The sequence below is a fragment of the Panthera leo genome, chromosome B3 (assembly GCF_018350215.1).
Source record: "Panthera leo isolate Ple1 chromosome B3, P.leo_Ple1_pat1.1, whole genome shotgun sequence".
Classification (NCBI taxonomy): domain Eukaryota; kingdom Metazoa; phylum Chordata; class Mammalia; order Carnivora; family Felidae; genus Panthera; species Panthera leo.
Window position 1 is genome coordinate 97607715 of NC_056684.1, and position 20811 is coordinate 97628525.

The 20811-nt window shown below is 36.5% G+C and overlaps 1 protein-coding gene across 2 annotated transcripts in view; it reads right to left on the reverse strand.

Annotated features, from left to right (window-relative positions):
• Positions 1-20811, reverse strand: part of SOS2 (SOS Ras/Rho guanine nucleotide exchange factor 2) — a 91360-nt gene that overhangs the window by 66571 nt on the left and 3978 nt on the right. The gene's annotated exons all lie outside the window — the stretch shown is intronic.

Below are 20811 nucleotides of genomic sequence, written 5' to 3' on the forward strand. Positions count from 1 at the left end.
AACTTTTAATTTATAAAAAATACACTATTTGCAAAGCCCAATAAAGCCAAGCACAAAAGAAGGTGTGCCCGTATACATTCCTTATTGCTGCTATATAGCTGTGGTGAGCCTTTTTGGTTGTTAATTTTTAATTAGAACCTAGTAAACTATCCTAAAAAAGAATCCAATAGAACTGGATACGAAGAATAAGGTAAAAAATGGTGTTTAGCACATGGTAGGCGTCATGTAAATATTTGTTTAAAGAACAGTTGAGAGAAAGGGGTGCCTGGATGGCTCAGTTGATTAAGCATACAGCTTTGGCTCAGGTCATGATCTCACGGTTTGTAAGTTCGAGCCCCGTGTCGAGCTCTATGCTGACAGCTCAGAGTCTGAAGCCTACTTTGGATTCTGTGTCTCCCTCTCTGTGCCTCCCTTGCTCATGCTCTTTCTCTCAAAAATAAGAAAAATAAAAAAAACATAAAAAAAAAGAATAGTTGAGGGAAATAAGTATTGCTCTTTTTATGCCATATTAGAAGATATCAATGCCACTGACATAAAAATAGAAAACGTAAGTAGTCTAAGATCTACTTTTACAAAAACAAAAAATTGAAAAAATAACTCACAGATTTTAATATGGAATATTTTTAATCATCCAGTTCAAAATAGCTTCTAATTTCCATTATGGTTTTCCCCTTTGACTTTTAGAATTTAGAAGTTTATTTCTTAATTTTTAAACTTACAGTATTTTTTTACGTTCTCTTTTTTTTTAATTCAAATAACTTTTATTTTTTATTTTTTTTAAATATATGAAATTTATTGTCAAATTGGTTTCCATACAACACCCAGTGCTCATCCCAAAAGGTGCCCTCCTCAATACCCATTACCCACCCTCCCCTCCCTCCCACCCACCATCAACCCTCAGTTTGTTCTCAGTTTTTAAGTCTCTTATGCTTTGGCTCTCTCCCACTCTAACCTCTTTTTTTTTTTTTTTTTCCTTCCCCTCCCCCATGGGTTTCTGTTAAGTTTCTCAGGATCCACATAAGAGTGAAACCATATGGTATCTGTCTTTCTCTGTATGGCTTATTTCACTTAGCATCACACTCTCCAGTTCCATCCACGTTGCTACAAAAGGCCATATTTCATTCTTTCTCATTGCCACGTAGTATTCCATTGTGTATATAAACCACAATTTCTTTATCCATTCATCAGTTGATGGACATTTAGGCTCTTTCCATAATTTGGCTATTGTTGAGAGTGCTGCTATAAACATTGGGGTACAAGTGCCCCTATGCATCAGTACTCCTGTATCCCTTGGATAAATTCCTAGCAGTGCTATTGCTGGGTCATAGGGTAGGTCTATTTTTAATTTTCTGAGGAACCTCCACACTGCTTTCCAGAGCGGCTGCACCAATTTGCATTCCCACCAACAGTGCAAGAGGGTTCCCGTTTCTCCACATCCTCTCCAGCATCTATAGTCTCCTGATTTCTTCATTTTGGCCACTCTGACTGGCGTGAGGTGATATCTGAGTGTGGTTTTGATTTGTATTTCCCTGATGAGGAGCGACGTTGAACATCTTTTCATGTGCCTGTTGACCATCCAGATGTCTTCTTTAGAGAAGTGTCTATTCATGTTTTCTGCCCATTTCTTCACTGGGTTATTTGTTTTTCGGGTGTGGAGTTTGGTGAGCTCTTTATAGATTTTGGATACTAGCCCTTTGTCCGATATGTCATTTGCAAATATCTTTTCCCATTCCGTTGGTTGCCTTTTCGTTTTGTTGGTTGTTTCCTTTGCTGTGCAGAAGCTTTTTATCTTCATAAGGTCCCAGTAATTCACTTTTGCTTTTAATTCCCTTGCCTTTGGGGATGTGTAGAGTAAGAGATTGCTACGGCTGAGGTCAGAGAGGTCTTTTCCTGCTTTCTCCTCTAAGGTTTTGATGGTTTCCTGTCTCACATTCAGGTCCTTTATCCATTTTGAGTTTATTTTTGTGAATGGTGTGAGAAAGTGGTCTAGTTTCAACCTTCTGCATGTTGCTGTCCAGTTCTCCCAGCACCATTTGTTAAAGAGACTGTCTTTTTTCCATTGGATGTTCTTTCCTGCTTTGTCAAAGATGAGTTGGCCATACGTTTGTGGGTCTAGTTTTGGGGTTTCTATTCTACTCCATCGGTCTATGTGTCTGTTTTTGTGCCATAAGTTCTCTTTTTTATTGATTTCTAGAATAATCACACTGTAGTCAGAAAACATACTTTCCAGGAGTTCAATTTTTTGAAATTTGTTGAGACTTGCTTTTATAGCTCATTATATGGGCCTAGATGGCTTCACTGACAAACTTATTAAACATTTAAGGAAGAAGACAGAAAAAGAACAAGAGACTTCCCAACTTACTTTGAGACTACCTTGATATAAAAATTTAAAAAAGATGAAAATTATAAGCCATGTTTACTCATAAGCCTAGAAATAAAAGCCTAAATAAAATATCAACTAAATTCCATAATATATATAAAAAATATACGTGACCAACCAAGTGAGTTTATCCCAGCAATGTAAAGTTGGTTTAAAGTTGTAAAATCAAGCAATTTACCATCCTAACAGATTAAAAAAGAAAATATGATAATATCAATAAGTGTACAAAGAGCATCTAAAAAATCAACATTCATTCATAATAAATTTTCTAGTGAAATTGGGGCGCCTGGGTGGCTCAGTCAGTTTAATGTCCAGCTCTTGATTTTGGCTCAGGTCATGGTTTTGCAGTTCATAGATCAAGTCTTTCATCGGGCTCTGCACTGATAGTGTGGAGCCTGCTTGGGATTTTCTCTCTCTCTCTCTCTCTCTCTCTCTCTCTCTCTCTGCCCCTACCCTGCTTGTGTTCTTTTCTCAAAATACATAAATAAACATTTTTTAAAAAGTCTCTAGTGAAGTTAATTTAGTAAACGGATAACTACAAAAAAAACCTACAATAAACATCATAGTCAACATGGTGAAATACTGAAAGCTTTCTGTTTGAGATCAAGAAAAAGGCAGGAACAATTGCTACATCATTTCTATTCCACATTGTACTGGAGGTCCTGGATAGTGCAGACCATCAAGAAAAAGAAATAAAAGTGTAGGAAAATAGATTTACAGATGATTTGATTGCTCATTGTGATAGCTAATTTTATGTGTCAAATAGCCTGGGCCACAGGATGCCCAAACATGTGGTTAAACATTACTTCTGAGTGTGTCTATGAGGGTTTCTGGGTAAAATTAACATCTGAATTGGTAGAAGTCTGAGTAAAGCAGACTGCCCTCCCTAATGTGAGTGGACCTGCCTGAATAAAAGGGTGAGTAAGAAAATTCCTTCTCTCTGCCTGTCTTTGAGTATTTTGGTTTTCTGCTTTTGAATTAGAACATGAACTACAACTTGAACTAGAACTATAACGCCAACTCTCATGGGTTCTCCAGCTTACTAACTGCTTATCTTGGATTCCTCTACATCTATTAGAGAGAGAGAGAGAGAGAGAGAGAGAGAGAGTGTGTGTGTATGTGTGTGTGTGTGTGTGTTCCTGTTCCTTTGGAGACCCCAGACTAATACACCCATGAAGGAAAATCAAATATTGTATAAATATATTATTTTAATTTATAAAAAATAAAATTTTATTCCTGTGTAGCAGCAACAAAGTTGGAAAATAAAAATTTTCAATAATATAATTTACAATGAATAAAAATATGTATCATGTACCTTGGAAAATATCTTAACAAAAGAAGTACAGGATCCCTAAGGAAAAAACTATAGACTCTGAGAGGAATTAAAGATCCAAATACATGAAATGTAAAATCATGTTCGTGAATTATCAGACTTAATATTGTAAATGTATCAATTCTCAAACTGATTTTATGGAGATAAAATCACAGTCAAAACCGAAAAGGTTGTTTGCTGAAACTGACAACATAATTTCAAAACTTATATGAAATGCAAAAGGCTAAGAAAACCAGCCACTTAATCAAAGAAGTGTAAGTACTTGCTCTAATCATTATTGGGATTTATTACAAAGCTACAGTAAGAATGTGATACTGTTATAATGACAGACAAACAAATGAATGGAACAGAATACAGAAGCAAGTCCACATATATATATGGACCCTTGATTTACAACAAAGGTAGTTCTACAGAGTATGAGGATGGGGTCATGGGAAGGTGAGGAAGCCCAGAAATAGTAAACAACTAGATACCTATATGGAGAAGAACGAAACTTAACTCCAGTTCACACTTTACACAAAAAACAATTCTAGTTGGATTTTTTAATAAACTTCTGATAATATAAAACAAGATATTATCTTCATGACCTCAGGATAGGAAAGGATTTCACAAAAATTACTATCCGTAAAGGAAAGGATTCATAAACATAACTATATTAAATTTAAAACTTAACATTCATCAAAGTTAGCACTGGAGAAGAATAATGTAACACATAAAATAAAAGGGCTCATATCCAGAACACATAAATAACTCCTAGAAATTCAGTAGACGGGCACCTGGATGGCTTAGCTGGGTAAGCATCCGACTCTCAGTTTTGGCTCAGGTCATGATCTCGGGGTTTTGGGAGTTTGAGCCCCAAGTAGGGCTCTGTGCTGAAAGCAGGGAGCCTGCTTGGGATTCTCTCTCTCTCACCCTCTCTCTTTACCCCTCCCCTGCTCACGCTGTCTCTGTCTCTCTCAAAATAAATAAATAAACTTAAATAAAAGAAAAAAAAGAAATTCAGTAAGAAAAAAAGTATAAAAATTCCAGTATAGGAGTGCCTGGCTGTCTGTTAGTAGAGCATGTGACTCCTGACCCCAGGGTCATGGTTCAAACCCCATGTTAGGCATGGAGTCTACTTAAAAAAAAAAAAAAAAAAAAAAAAGAAAAAACAGGCAAAAAAAATCAGCACTTCATAATAGAAGAAATTCAAATGACCAGTAAGAGCTTTGGCTCTTTAGTAATCAGAGAAATGCAAATTAAACCACAATGAAAACTATTACCCACTCACATCAAACTGCAAAACTAAAATGTCTGAGAATACCAGTAATCATGTAGAACAATGGGAAAAAAAAAACAATGCGAACTTCAGACACTGCAAATGGAGTGCAAAATGCCTCAATCATTTTATTTTTTTTGGCTCAATCACTTATGAAAACTTAGCCATTATCTACAAAAGTGCAAAATATGCAATACCCCGTAGTCAATAATACTGTAAAAACTGTGTATGTTAACAGATGGTAACTAGACTTATTGTGGTGATCATTTCGTAAAGTATATATACCTGAAACTAATACAATACTGTACATCAATTATACTCAATTAAAAAAATAAAAAATTAAGGACACCTGGTTGGCTCATTCAGTACAGCATATGACTCTTGATCTTGGGGTCATGAGTTTGAGTCCGGCATTTGGTGTAGAATTTACTTAAAAATAAAATCTTATATATGTAGATAAATAAATAAATAAAATGTTTAAAAGGATATGCATACCCTATGTTTAAAGCTATGTAGACCAACATAGCAGACACTAGGCACCTGTGGCTACTGAGTACCTAAAATGTAGCTCCACTGAATTGAAATGGGCTTTAAGTATAGAATATATGCCAGATATCAAAGATATAGTATAAAAAAAGAAAGTCGAATATCTCAATGTTTTTACTGTTTATATGCTAAAATGATTAGATTTATTGGGTTAAATAAAATATATTACTAAAATCAATTTCATCTGTTTCTTCTTACTTTTTTAATACAACTATGAGAAAATTGAAAATTACATATGTTGTTTACATTATATTTCTATTGGACAGCACTGTTCTAGAGAAATTAGCATATGGGTTTACTAGAAGACATGTACAAGAAGGCTCATAAGCAGCATTACTAGTGATACCACCAAACTAGAAACTCAAATATCTAGGGGTGCCTGGGTGGCTCAGTCGGTTAAGCCTCCGACTTGGGCTCAGGTCATGATCTGAGGGTTCGCGAGTTCGAGCCCTGCGTCGGGCTCTGTGCTGACAGCTCAGAGCTTGGAGCCTGCTTCTCATTCTGTGTCTCCCTCTCTCTGCCCCTTCCCTGCTCTTGCTCTGTCTCTCTCGGTCTCAAAAATAAACATTAAAAAAAAAAATTAAAAAAAAAAAGAAACTCAAATATCTATCTAAAGTGGAATAAATTATAGCATAGTCATACAATTGAATATAGGAGGAAACATGAGTAACTACAGCTATGGATATGTCTTCAAAATAATGTTGGCAGAAAGAAGCCAGATAAGGAGAATATATACCATGGAATTCTACCTCAAGATCAGACAAAATTAAACTATAATGTTTAGGGACACGTTTAAAAGGTAAAAATATAAAAGAAAAGGGCAGTGATTACCATAAAAGTGGTTACCTTCTGGAGAGTTCTATTGAGAAAAGTGCTAAATAAGTGTTCCTTAAATTGTATATTTATGTTTTATGCATTTTTTATTGTTTTACCACTTCACCATAAATAAGGTTTTAAAATGTTGGAGAATCATCTAGCAAACAGAAAATTAAGGGGTGAAATTACAAAAAAAGTAAGTCAAAAGGACCCTCCTAGTCACGAGCTAATAAATGAAATTAAAATGTCAAGGGTGCCTGGGTGGCTCAGTTGGTTAAACATCTGACTTAGGCTCAAGTCACAATCTCACAGTTTGTGAGTTCAAGACCCGCAATCAGGCTCGGTGCTGATAGCTTGGAGCCTGGAGCCTGCTTCAGATTCTGTGTCTCCCCCTCTCTCTGCCCCTCCCCTCCTTATGCTCCGTCTCTGTCTCTCTCTCAAAAATAAATAAACATTTAAAAAAAAAATGTCAGAACCCTGGAGACAAAGAGAATATCCTACAAGCTGAGGGTGAAGGAAAGAAGCAGGTCCTATACAAAGTAGGTATTAGACTAGTTCCAGACTTCAACTGTAATACTAGAAGCTAGAAGGCAATAATTTTCATCCTAGAATAATATCCTAATAAACTATCAATCAAATGTCATAGTAAAATGAAGACATGCTTAAGCATAACAAGGTCAAAAATTTTGTCTCCCATGCACACTTTCTCATTAAGCTTTTATAGTTTGTAACAGTAAAACAAGAGTATGAATCAAGGAAGAGAAAAAATGGCATACAGGAAATGAAGGAACTAATACAGAACAAAGGCCAAAGGAGTAACCAGCATGAAGTGAAGGAAAAATGTGAGAGTTGTACAACAGGCATAAGGTCACCAGTCCAGACTGCAGATCAGAATACTCTGGGAGAAACTATCTCAAGAAGATGAAATCAAGGAGCACCTGGCTGACTCAGTCGAAGAACATGTGACTCTTGATCTCAGGGTTGTAAGTTCAAACCCCATGGTGGGTGTAGAGATTACTAAAATAAATAAAAACTTTTTAAAAAAGATGAAATTGATAAGAGTATCTGATGGATCTAAAACTCTTAAGAGGCTATTTAGACAACTGGTAGAGACTTTAATCTTGAATTAGAAAGTACAGGGGCGCCTGGGTGGCGCAGTCGGTTAAGCGTCCGACTTCAGCCAGGTCACGATCTCGCGGTCCGTGAGTTCGAGCCCCGCGTCAGGCTCTGGGCTGATGGCTCAGAGCCTGGAGCCTGTTTCCGATTCTGTGTCTCCCTCTCTCTCTGCCCCTCCCCCGTTCATGCTCTGTCTCCCTCTGTCCCAAAAATAAATAAAAAACGTTGAAAAAAAAAAAATTTAAAAAAAAAAAAAAAAAGAAAGTACATAGACAACTACACAAATATGAAAACAAGACAATTATTAACTCCAGTAAAAGGTTAGGTAGAAAAGGAAAAGCAGTTTAACTATAAACAACATTTACAGTCATAATTATGTAAACTGTAAATACTGATCCAAACAAAACTAAGATATAACCATGGTGTGGGGTGAAACAGGAAATATGTTATGTATGGTAAGGTAGATGTGTATGGGGGAAGGAGGGAGATGTATATGTGTATTAAAGAATATTAAATCTTTATCTTCCATGGTAGGAAGTTAACAGATAATGGCCAAAACAGAAAAATCAAGAAACAGTAATTTTTTTCCTGAGAGATACAGAATACTGAAACAAATCACTTTGAAAAGTTAAAAGTAATTATCTCTGGAAAGCAGAAAATTTTGTGAATGGAGAAGAGATACTGCTATTTTTCTTACAAGTTATTTTTCTTGTAAGTTAGTTATCTTTTTATTTGCAGGAATAATTTTGATAAAATATAAACTAACTTATAAAGAAATATAATCTGAACTGGGGAAGTAGGAAAAAAGAAGGATACATAAAACTAGAAATGATAAATACTACTTTTTCAAGAACTTTGGATAAGAAGAGTTTAAAGTAAGGCAGTTAGATATTTATACAGGACCACATCCAAAATGACAGGCTTTATAATATTTTTATAAATTCAAAATAGATTTCAGGGAAATATTTTCTCTTACATCATGCACTTCTTTAACATAACAAGAAGAAACTTAATTATATCTTACCATATGTTTCTATTAGATCAATAGAATTAAAATTTTCCTTTTTTAATAAAAAATAAGGATTGGGGTGCCTGGGTGGCTCAGTTGGTTAAGCATCTGACTCTTGATTTTGGCTCAGGTCATGATCTCATGATTCATGAGTTCCAGCCCTGTGTCAGGCTCTGAGCTGACAGAGCCTGCTTGGCAGTCTCTCCCTCCCTCTCTGCCCCTCCCCTATGCCCATTCTCTCCCTCTCTCTCTCTCTCTCTCAAAATAAATGCATAAACATTAAAAAAAAATAAGAATTTACACTGGAAGTTTAGCAATGGCATTCATAAGACTGTTTCTTATAACATCCTTCCATAAAAGCCAAGTGCCCTACTCAGTAAAAGTGTGCATGAGAATTAAAATAATGTCCAACTGGGATAGATTTTTTTTCCTGTGATTATGATTTTGGTAAATAACCTGCAAAGCAATTTTAACATTTAGCATCAAAATTTCTTATGCCAAACTTCTTAAAGTAAGTGCAAATATGAAAAGTCATAAAAATATATGTTAAAATCCCACACATAAATACAAATAGGACATCAAAATGATAATAAAAGATAACCCTACTTTGCACTTCCACAGTGTTTACTATGTCAGCACCGTAAGAGACAGTAAAAATAAAATTACCACATCAGAACAAACTCACCTATCATATTTTCCTGAAAAACTAGTCAGAAAAAGAGCAATTAAAATAATTTTCAGTCCTTAACAGTAGATCAACAAGTCAGACCTGCTTTTTAGTTACACCATTTTTTCAAATTGCCAGAAAGTATTTCCCTATACATACACTGTAAAAAGAATAGTCATGATTCTATATATAGATTCATGCACAAAAACATTAAACTTTAAATTTTTTCCTACTGAGATAAACACTATACAAACTTCAGAAATGTCATTTCCTAATTTGTATCTTTCAGTTCTGCATATTCACAATCAAATAAAAAACTCTGGCTAGTGCATTTATTTAATCAATTAACATTTGAGTTTTTGTACATGTAGAAATAAATCCCTTTGGCCACACAGTATGACATTTATTGATGCCAAATTCTTCACTCCATTGCCAAGATTTTTGCAAGGATGCAAATATCTCAAACATCAATATTAAGAATACTGGAAGTTTAAGGGGCACCTGGGTGGCTCAGTCAGTTAAGCATCTGACTTTGGCTCAGGTCATGATCTCATGTTTTGTGAGTTCCAGCTCTGCATGGGGCTCTATGCTGATAGCTCAGAGCCCGAAGCCTGTTGGGATTCTGTGTCTCTCCATCACTCTCTGCCCCTCCCCCACTTGCTCATGTGCTCTCTTTCTCTCTCTCTCTCTCTCAAAGTAAATAAACATAAAAAAGAATACTGGAAGTTTTTGTTGTTGTTATAAAAGAGTTAAAATTCAATTTAGTGGCACCTGGGTGGTTCAGTTGGTTAAGCATCCGACTTCGGCTCAGGTCGTGATCTCGCAGTTCGTGGGTTCAAGCCCTGCGACCGCTCTTTGCTGACAGCTCAGAGCCTGGAGCCTACTTCGGATTCTGTGTCTCCCTCTCTCTCTGCCCCTCCCCTGCTCACGCTCTGTCTCTCTCTCTCTCAAAAATAAACATTAAAAAAAATTCAATTTAAAAAGGAAAAGCAAATTTCATTCTAAAAATATATGCAAGGGGCGCCTGGGTGGATCAGTCGGTTGAGCGTCCGACTTCGGCTCAGGTCATGATCTCACAGTCTGTGAGTTCCAGCCCCATGTCGAGCTCTGTGCTGATGGCTCAGAGCCTGGAGCCTGCTTCCGATTCTGTGTCTCCCTCTCTCCCTGCCCCTTCCCTGCTCATGCTCTCTCTCTGTCTCAAAAATAAATAAAAACATTAAGAAAAAAAAATTAAAAAAAAAAAATATACGCAAAAGACTATAAAATATTGCTGACAAATTTTAAAAGACCTATGTAAATGAAAAGATAAACTTTATCAGCTGGAAGACTCAATATCATTAAGATGTCAATTCTTCTCAAATGATCTATCAATTCAACACAATCCCAATAAAAATTCCAGGTTTTTGCATAGTAATTGATACCCTGATTTTAAAATTCTTATGGAGGGGCGCCTGGGTGGCTCAGTTGGTTAAGCGTCCGACTTCGGCTCAGGTCATGATCTTGCGGTCCGTGAGTTCGAGCCCCGCGTCGGGCTCTGTGCTGACTGCTCAGAGCCTGGAGCCTGTTTCAGATTCTGTGTCTCCCTCTCTCTGACCCTCCCCTGTTCATGCTCTGTCTCTCCCTGTCTCAAAAATAAATAAATGTTAAAAAAAATAAAAAAATAAAATAAATAAAATTCTTATGGAACTACAAAGGCCCAAGAATAACCAAAACAACTCTGAAAGAGAACAAAGTTGGAGGGCTAAAATTACCTCATTTCAAGAATTTTTATAAAGCTACAACAATCAAAACAGTGTAGTATTGTTGTAAAGACAGGCAAAAAGGTCAATGGAACAGAATAAAGAATCCAGAAAGAAAGCCATAAATATACAGATGAATAATTTTTTTTAAAAGATCTTATTTTTAAGTAATCTCTATATCCCATATGGGGCTCAAATTCACAACCCTGAGATTAAGAGTCACATACTCTACTGACCTAGCCAGCCAGGTGCTGAGTGATGAGTGATTTTTAATACAGGCATAAAGGAAAGGACAAAACTTATCAAACTGTACATTTTAAACATTTATTTCAATAAATGATAGCAGAACAACAGATATCCATATGGAAAAAAAAGTAACATACAAAACTATCTCATATGTAAAAATTAACTCAAATAGATCGTAGATCTAAATAGAAAACCTAGAACTATAAAATTTCTAGGAGAAAAAGTAGAAAATTTTTATAACTCTCAGTTAACTAAAGTTTTCATAAATATGACACCAGAGGCATCGTCCCTAAAAAAGCAAATGGGTAAACTGGACTTCATAATAATTTAAAACTTTTGCTCTTCAAAAGATAATATTAAGAAAATGAAAAGACAAGTTACAGACTGGAAGAAAATCTCTGTAGAGCATATATCTGATACAGGATTTGTATCAGACATATATAGAACTCTCAAAATGCAATAAAAAGCAAACAAATGGGCAAAATGGGCAAAAGATTTGATGAAACACTTCACCAAAGAAAACAATGGATGGCAAATAACATGAAAGATGTTCAACATCATTAATCACTAGGGAAATACAAATAAAAACCACAAGGAGATACCAAGACAGACCTATTACAGTGGCTAAAATTAAACACCAAATATTGGCAGGAGGAACTGGAACTCTCATACTTTGCTGGTGGGAATGTAAAACTGTAAGAGTTTGAATGGAAAAGTTTGATAGTTACTTAAAAAGTTAAACATATGTCTACTGTCTGATCCAGCCACCTTTGGTAATTACTCAAGAAAAAAGGAAATATATGTTCATATAAAGACTTGTACACAAATATTCATAGCAGTTTTATTTGTAATAGCCAAGACTGGAAAACCAAATGTGCACATATAGGTAACAAGATAAACAGTGGTATACACACAATGGAATGCCACTGAGCAATAAAAAAGGAATGAACTATTAATATATGAAGCAAAATGGATGAATCGCAAGACAATTATTCTGAGTAAAAGAAGCCAGACAAAAAGAGTATATATTGTATGATTCCATTACTATAAAACTCTAAAAAATGCAATCTATAGTGATGGAAAGCAGAACAGTAACTGCTTGGGTACAAGAAATGGGGAGGGAGGGTTGGGAGGGAGAATTAATGAGAGTCAGGAGGAAATTATGGGGCTGAGGATATATTCAATATTTTTTGTGATGGCTTCACTGATATATACATACACAAAAACTTATCAAACTGCACACTTTAAATATATGCAGTTTATTATATGTCAATTATACTCCCAATAGTTTTAGAAAATAAAAATATAATATTTTTAAAATAAGGTAGCATTTTCTTTAACTAGGGTATATAATGAAGAATTGAAACTGCAGCTGTACACTATCAAATCTTTAAGGTCAGAACCATTTCTTATGTTTTTGGTTTCCTCTTATTTCCCCACCCTTTTATTTCTAATATACAGGTAATCTAGTGCCACGTTTTGCCTAAGGAAAGCACTCAGTATATACCTGTTAAATAAATAAATTCACTGTAGCAAAGAGATTTCTTAGCCTCACTGAAATCTGGCCATCTGGCACTGGCGAAAATTGAGAACTCCATAAAATTAGTTTTTATTTCACTGGATATGCACTGGAGACTCAATTATCGCATATAACATTACAAATGAGATTTCCAATCTATGTTCCTCCGTTCTCACTATCAATATTCACTTCTCAGATTCAGTGCTCTTAGGTGCTTTCTTGAAGGGTTTTCTTTTCTTTTTTTTTTTTTTTTTCCTTTGAGAGAGAGAGAGAGAGAGAGAGAGCAAGAGAGAGAGGGAGCGTGTGCGCACCCATGAGCAGGGGAGAGGGAGATAGAGAGAGAGAATCTCAGACAGGCTCCACACTCAGCACAAAGCCCGACACGAGGTTTGATCCCATGACCCTGGATCACGACTTGAGCTGAAATCTTGAGGGGTTTTCAATGTAAGTTTTTTTTAAAATGGAGATAAGTACAGGACAAGAATCTTATTCTATTCAGCTTAATATTATGTGAGGGCTTACCATAAAATAATCAAAACATGTAGAGAAAACTATTGGTGGAAGCTAACATTTTGTCATTAAAATTTTCCTTAAATGGAATGCAATGGCATATGATCTGTCATGTGAATATTAAGCACATTCCCATACAGGCAGGCCATTAGCCTATAAAGCCAAGAAAGTGCAGGCTAGATCAATGGTTCCGCGATGTTTCAGGGACAAAGCATTTGGAAGTTACACTGCTCTTAGCAGAATATGAAATATTAAGTCACTTATATTTCATCATAGAGAGTAGGCGTAACATTAGTAAAAATGACTACAAAACTGAAAACTATAGGCACATGTTTGTAAGAAAAAACAAAAAGTGCCAAACTTTTTCCTGCAAAATCTCTGTATCTCTTGTTCATTTGTGTTACTATCTTTCACTACTCATTAGCAAGTAAACTGTAGCAGACACACCATAGGCTTAAGAAAAACTTAGGAGAGAAAAATAAAATTGAAAAAAATTAATATTGGCTTTTTTCCCCCTGTGAACTAGGAAAAGGTCACTATTCTCAATATGCTTTTATTCAAAGGATATTTACTCCTAGTGCCAAATACCCACTTCCTTCAGCATACTACCAAAACTTTTAGTATGTACTCTTTCTTAAAGAAGATCTGCCTGACAAGGTACCTGCACTCAAAGAGTAAACAGGCTCTCCTTTCCCACCTCTTCTCAGCTGCCCTCCCACTTTGCTGAAGAGGCAGATCTCTAACTTACTCTGAATGTCACTATGGTGTGTTGTCCTGGGGTGCAATAAAAAACTAATAACTAAATTCTAGGACACTAAACAAAGAGACAATTACAAATACTTTTCATTAAAGTACCCTGCTTCTTGGGGTGCCTGGGTGGCTCAGTCAGTTAAGCGTCTGGCTTTGGTTCAGGTCATCTCGCGGTTTGTGAGTTTGAGCCCTGCATCGGGCTCTGTGCTGACAGCTCAGAGCCTGCAGCCTGCTTTGGATTCTGTGTCTCCCTCTCTTTCTGCCCCTCCCCCACTCATTCTCTCCTTCTCTCTCTCTCTCTTTCTCTTTCTCTCTCTCTATCTCTCAAAAATAAATAAATAATTTAAAAAGTACCTTGCTTCTTCCATTTGCTAGCCTACTATCAAAAAACACAGCCTAAGGAGAAAAACTCTTGAAAACAAAGAAAAGAAAGCATCTTTAAGAAATATTAAAAGGCAGTATTACCTTATCTCATTCAGGAGAAAAAAATTCAAAGCAAGTTTTCACACTTTATCTACTTTCCTATCTTACAATTAGAATTCAGAAGTGAGATGGCTGGCATGTGACATGTATTAACACATTCATTTGAACGCATTCATTTGAACTGAAAAATTAAGTCAGACTTTGTCTCAAAGAAGATAAATATGATGAGGCTGGTTGGCTTGACAATTAAAACTAACCTTGGCAATTTGGTTATGTGGTGGATATTTTGCATTAAACAAATGAGCGTGGTACTCAGAATTCTAAGGTGGCCTCTAGGATTCCCACCCCGTGATATACATGCTCTGTGTACTCCTCTTGAGTGTGGGCAGGACCTGTGAATGTGATGAGGATATCACTATGATCAAGTTACCATATAAGGCAAAAGTGACTATGATCCCTAATCAGTTGACTTTGAGTTAATCAAAAGATTATCACTAAATCAGGTGAGTCCTTTAAAAGAAGGTCTAGTGTATGAGATAAGAAACAGCACCAGATACATTCCTGTTGGCCTTAAAGAAACAAACTGACATGTTATAGGGAGGGTCGTGTGGCAAGGAATGGCAGCAGCCTCCAGGAGCTGAGGGCCTCAGACATGTAGCTGCAAGGAAATGAATTCTGCCAATAACTACATGAGCTTGGAAGAGGATTACCAAGCTTCAGATGAGACTGCATGCCCAGCAAAAACCTTGACTGAGACCCTAAGCAGAAAACCCAGGTAAGAGCTGTGCCTAGACTTTTGACCTACGGAAACTGAGACAATAAATTTGTGTTGTATTAAGCCACGAAGCTTGTAATAATTTGTTACGCAGCAGAACATGAATACAATGAACTAGATCTACAGCTCCAAGAATTCAATGAAAGTATGTTTAAAGATGAGGCGTCTGGGTGGCTCAGTTGTTAGTTAAGCATCCAACTCGTGATTTCGACTCGGGTCATGATCTCACGGTCATGGGATTAAGCCCCTTGTCGGGCTCCGTGCTGACGGCTCAGAGACTGCTTGGAGTCTCTCTCTCTCCCTCTCTTTCTGCCCCTCCCCTGCTCATGCACTCTCTCTCTTCCACAAATAAATAAACATAAAAAAAAAAAAGAAAATGTTTAAAGAATATGATAAGGTAAAATATATTTTATTAGTAAATACTGTCATAGCTAAAGTGTACTAAAGTTAATACTGTTTTCATTTTCCCAATTTTTCTTAGATATACTGGACTAAACAAACTACTTAGAAGCAAAAAAGTGAAAAAGTAACAGTTATAATTATTAGTCATTTGATACGTTCTAGAAAAGCTAGAAAATAAAAAAGTGAATAGCTCTAAATACCAGGCAACAAATCATTCTGCAAGTCAGGTGGTTTCCAACTTTTTACTTTAAACAAAAGGAGTTTAAAGTAAATGAATTGCTGGGTGACATGTCATTAAGACTCTTTGATAGATCACAATATAATTTTTGGCATATAATTTTGAAAGAAGCTTAAAAATGAGTTTGATTGTTTTAAATTCTTCTATTTATGTTAACAAGGGGTCTCAGGGCTTACATCTATAGAAATCGGAAATAGGAATAGAACTAACACTGAACTATGATTCACCTCTGCAAGACCCTATCTTATTCTAGCAGTAAGTCATCCACAAAACATGAACTAATTTAAAAACAATGCAAACAACTACATAGGTGTCACTGAATAATGCATATTCAGTAAAACTTTATAAGTACTAATTGTTCAAAATCCATGACATACATGTTCTTTTGATCAACCATGTCCTGCTAGTAATTCACCCTAAAAGAAAGATCTTAACACCTTATAGTCACTGAAGAGTTTTAAAAATTCAATATGTAGACACTTTTGTTGAGGAAAATGTAACTATAAAGAAGAGATAAAAGACTTTCAAGCATAAAAATAATATATTAGACTATAATTATGTGGAGGAAGTGGAAGGAAAAATTCAGAGAGAAAAAAGAATGATATAAAATTTCCAGCTGTTAAAAAAAAGCACTTTGTCCCATTTGCAATGACATGGATAAAACTAGAAAGTATAATGATAAGTGAACTAAGTCAGGGAAAGACAAATACCGTGTGATTTCACTGATATATGGAATTTAAGAAACAAATGAGCAAAGAGAAAAAAGAAAGAGAGATCAACAGACTCTTAACTATAAAGAACAAAATGATGGTTACCAGAGGGGAGAGAAATGGGGGGATGGGTCAAATCGTTGATGGGGATTAAGGAGTGCACTTGTCATGATGAGCACCAGTTACTGTATGGAAATGATGAATCACTATCACTATATTGTACACTTGAAACTAATATAACAAAAAAAAAAAAAAAAAAGAAACTAATATAACACTGTATGTTAACTAACTGGAATTAAAATAAAAACTTTTTAAAATATATATATATATATTTTAATGTTTATTTGTTCTTGAGAGACAGAGAGACAGAGAGACAGAGAGACAGAGCACGAGTGGGGGAGGGGCACAGAGAGAGACTGGGAGATACAGAATCTGAAGCAGGCTCCAGGCTCTGAGCAGTCAGCACAGAGCCCGACGTGGGGCTCGAACTCACAAACTGCGAGATCATGACCTGAGCTGAAGTCAGACGCTCAACCAACTGAGCCACCCAGGCGCCCCAAAATAAAAACATTTTTTAAAAAGAACTTTGTCACGTATATTATAAAAAGATGAATGGTGGATATCAACTTGTTATGGTATTTAGATTTCACTGGATATATTTAAAAGACTGATAGAACTGTTTTATTTTAAAACATCAGTATTTAGGGGTGCCTGGGTGGCACAGTTAGTTGAGTGTCCAATTCTTGACTTCAGCTCAGGTCATGATCTCAGAATCATGGGATCAAGCTCTGTAAACACAGGGCCCCGTGCTGAGTGTGGAGCCTGTTTATGATTCTCTCTATCTCCCTCTGCCCTTCTCCCCTACTCATGCTCTCTCTCTCTAAAACGAAAACAAAAAAAGTCAGTATTTAGAACATATATATATATTTTTTAATGTTTATTTATTTTTGAGAGAGAGACACAGGGTGTGAGTGGGGGAGGGTCAGAGAGAGAGGGAGACACAGAATCTGAAGTGGGCTCCAGGTTCTGAGCCGTCAGCACAGAGCCTGACGTGGGGCTCGAACTCACAAACGGGGAGATCAGACCCGAGCGGAAGTCAGATGCCCAACCGACTGAGCCACCCAGGCGCCCCCTAGAACACATATAAAATTGTATCTTCTGCAACTATTTGAACGTGAAAATTTTTATTAAATGTCAACATAAAAACATGCAATTAAGAAATTTCTTTTGGGGCAAACCCTTTAAGAGACTCTTAAATACAGAGAACAAACTGAGGGTTGATGGGGGTGGGGGAAGAGGGGAAAATAGGTGATGGGCACTGAGGAGGGCACTTGTTGGGATGAGCACTGGGTGTTGTATGTAAGTGAGGAATACATCATAACTGCATACACTGCATGTTAGCCACCCTGACAATAAATTATACATATAAAAACATTTCTTTTGGGGATACATGGCAATAAAAGTAAAAAAAAAAAAAAAAAAGCAAAACAAAACAAAAAACAAACCCTCTAATTTAGGAGAATCAAGGCTCCATGCTGATTAGATTTGAGCCTAGTGTGACACAGAAGGGAAGGATGATGACCAGGTTTCTGGCTTGAATATATCATTTATACTGGAGGTTTTGGAAGATGATAATAAACTTGGATTGGGTTATGTTGTGAACATCTGTATAGGAATGTCCAGGAAGCAGGGGATGTAGCAGTTTTAAATAGGCTTCAGGAGAAGTCCTCTTCAAGATGATGTTTGACTTAAAGGAGATACGAGGACCAGTCATGTTTTTAATCTGCAGGAAGGTTGTTCTAGGCAGACAAAACAGCAAATACAAAAGCCCAGAGATTAGAATACGTCTACAGATTAGAATGTCTCTATCTGTGGGTACAAGATAGCCACTATGGGCAGGAGCAGAGTAAAAAAAGGGACAGTAGTAAATGAAGTCAGAGGCGTAAAGGTAAAGGGCAGCGTAGAGTGCAATAACCTACTGAGAGGACTTAGACTTTTATTCTGAGAAGCAATGAGAGTTTTGAACAAAGGAATGACATGATCTTACTTATCTCTACTATGTTAAGAAAAGACTGAATGGGGCAAGGGCAGAAGAGAGGAGGCCAGTTATAGGGTATTTTAATACTCCAGGAGATTGATGATGACTTGGTCTCAGGTGGTAGAAGTGGAAGAGTAAGAAATGGTGACTGAATGAATATAGCTACTGTTTTCGAAGTACAGCTAAATGGATTTTCTGAGAGATTAGAGAGACAAGATTTAGGAATAACTCCAGATTTTTATTTGGAGCAACTAAAAGGATGGAGTAGCCATTTACTGATATAAGAAATACTACAAAAGGAGCAGGTTTTGCAGGGGAAGAGAAGGAGCTCAGTATTGGCTGAGATGCCTATCACAAATACATGTGGAGGTATCAAGCAAGAAGTTGCTTAGGCTCAGGAGAGAGGTCTGAGTCAGAAATAAAAATATGGAAATCATCAGATATGGATGACATGCGAAGCCATGAGGCTGGATGGGATCCACAAGAAGTGACTGTAAATAGAAACAAAAGTCCCAAAACTAAGCTCTGGGGAAGTCAGGATGAAGTAGTTAGGGAAGATGAGGAGGAATCAACAAAGGGAGAAGACTAGAAGGAATAGCCAGAGGGAGAAAACCTACAGAGGTTGGCATCCTGGAAGCCAAACAAGGAAAAGGATTTCAAGAAAGAGAAGTTCAACCGCCAAATGCTGCTAATGGGTTACTTAAGAAAGCAAAGTGCTATGTAAGTAAGAGGTAATGTTTGAGTTTACAAAGGGACTTAAGAAAACAGGGAGACTGAAAACTTTCCTTGGAAGAGACAATACTAGTGCTCATATCTACATCTTGATGTTATTTTCATTGTATTGCTTCATCTCCACACATTAAAATGTGAAGTGCACAACACTTCATACATTACAAAGGCTTTCTACTGTCATATGTTCTTACATAAAAGAAGAAAAGTTTCAGGTTGTTAATTTTTAACGTGACTACATGAGATAATGCTAAATCCATTAGTTCCATTAAAATTCCTTCCTGATTCAAACATACAGGCTAACAGAGGATATAATCAAACTACCGTTCCCTTGAAAGAGAGGCCATGGTTAATATAAAAGACACATAGTGGATTTATGTCAAGTGGTAACACAGGTAATGCTTTGGATAGTCAGCATAAAACACTTTAATGGAATATTATCGCTCCAAATATACCATACCAAAATTAAACTGAAAATGGAGGACGACTACTAAATCATGGCTGACAGGGAACTAAATGCAGCAAGTTAAAATGCATTCCTAATGCTCATCCAGTTCTGGCTGAACCCCTTGGGTCAGTTTGGGTCATTATTAGTTTGGAATAATTCCAAATGACTCCCTGGAGTTCTACTTTTATATTCACTGGCTTTAGGAAATCCAGAACAGGACTGACGTCACAAAAAATCATAGGATATCCTATTTGTTGCTAGCTTTCAGTTGCAGTGATCTTTTAAAAAAGCAATTTGATCAAGTTAATCTAATTATTTTGTTACATAAATAACACTACAGGACTTCGTATTTTCAGGCAGAAACGTTAACCTGGTCTTACCAACTAGCCTCTTCTTTTCACTCCATCTTGGTTCTTTAAAACAAGTCGTGTTTCCTACCTTTCCCTCAGTCTCAAACTCTTTCTCCACCCCCACCCCCTTTCTTTGTCAACTCCTATTGATCTTTCAGATAATTGCTTACTTCTTTATTGTCTGACTTTCTCAGTCCTCTCCCACACAGCCATTTAGAAGGGAAGCTTTATGAGAGCAGGGGCCTTACTACAACCTCAGTATCAAGAGTAGCGCCGGGAACCTATGAGGCACTCAATAAATATTTGAATATATCCTCCACAACTCGGCACGGATGTTACTTCCCTAGAAAAGCCTTCCTTGACCTTCTTATGTTAGTGACACCAAGTTTATTTTCTCAAAGCACCCAATGATTTTTTTCTGGGCCCCAGAAAGATCCAGAGCAGTCTTCTAAAATGGCTCCAGGAGACATTAGTACAAAGGCAGAAACACTATATCTTACAGAGTTCACAAAAGCATTTCTAAACCAAAACCCCCGACCCTCTTTTTCCTTGCCACAGACTGCTGTTTAATTAACTCAGACGTTCTCTCATACCTCTTATATTTTAGACAGCTACCTAAGAGCAAACTGTAACATTTGGGGTGGGGAGTTCATATTTAACCTAATTAAGTTAGAGTCAGGAACAATGTAATTCAACCAATTCTTTCTATGACATTTGTAACTACAGATAGTAAGACATCAGTTATTTTCTTTTCCATAATTAGCCTGGTGAAGAACACCTGAAGGAAAAGACATCCACAAGGGAAACAT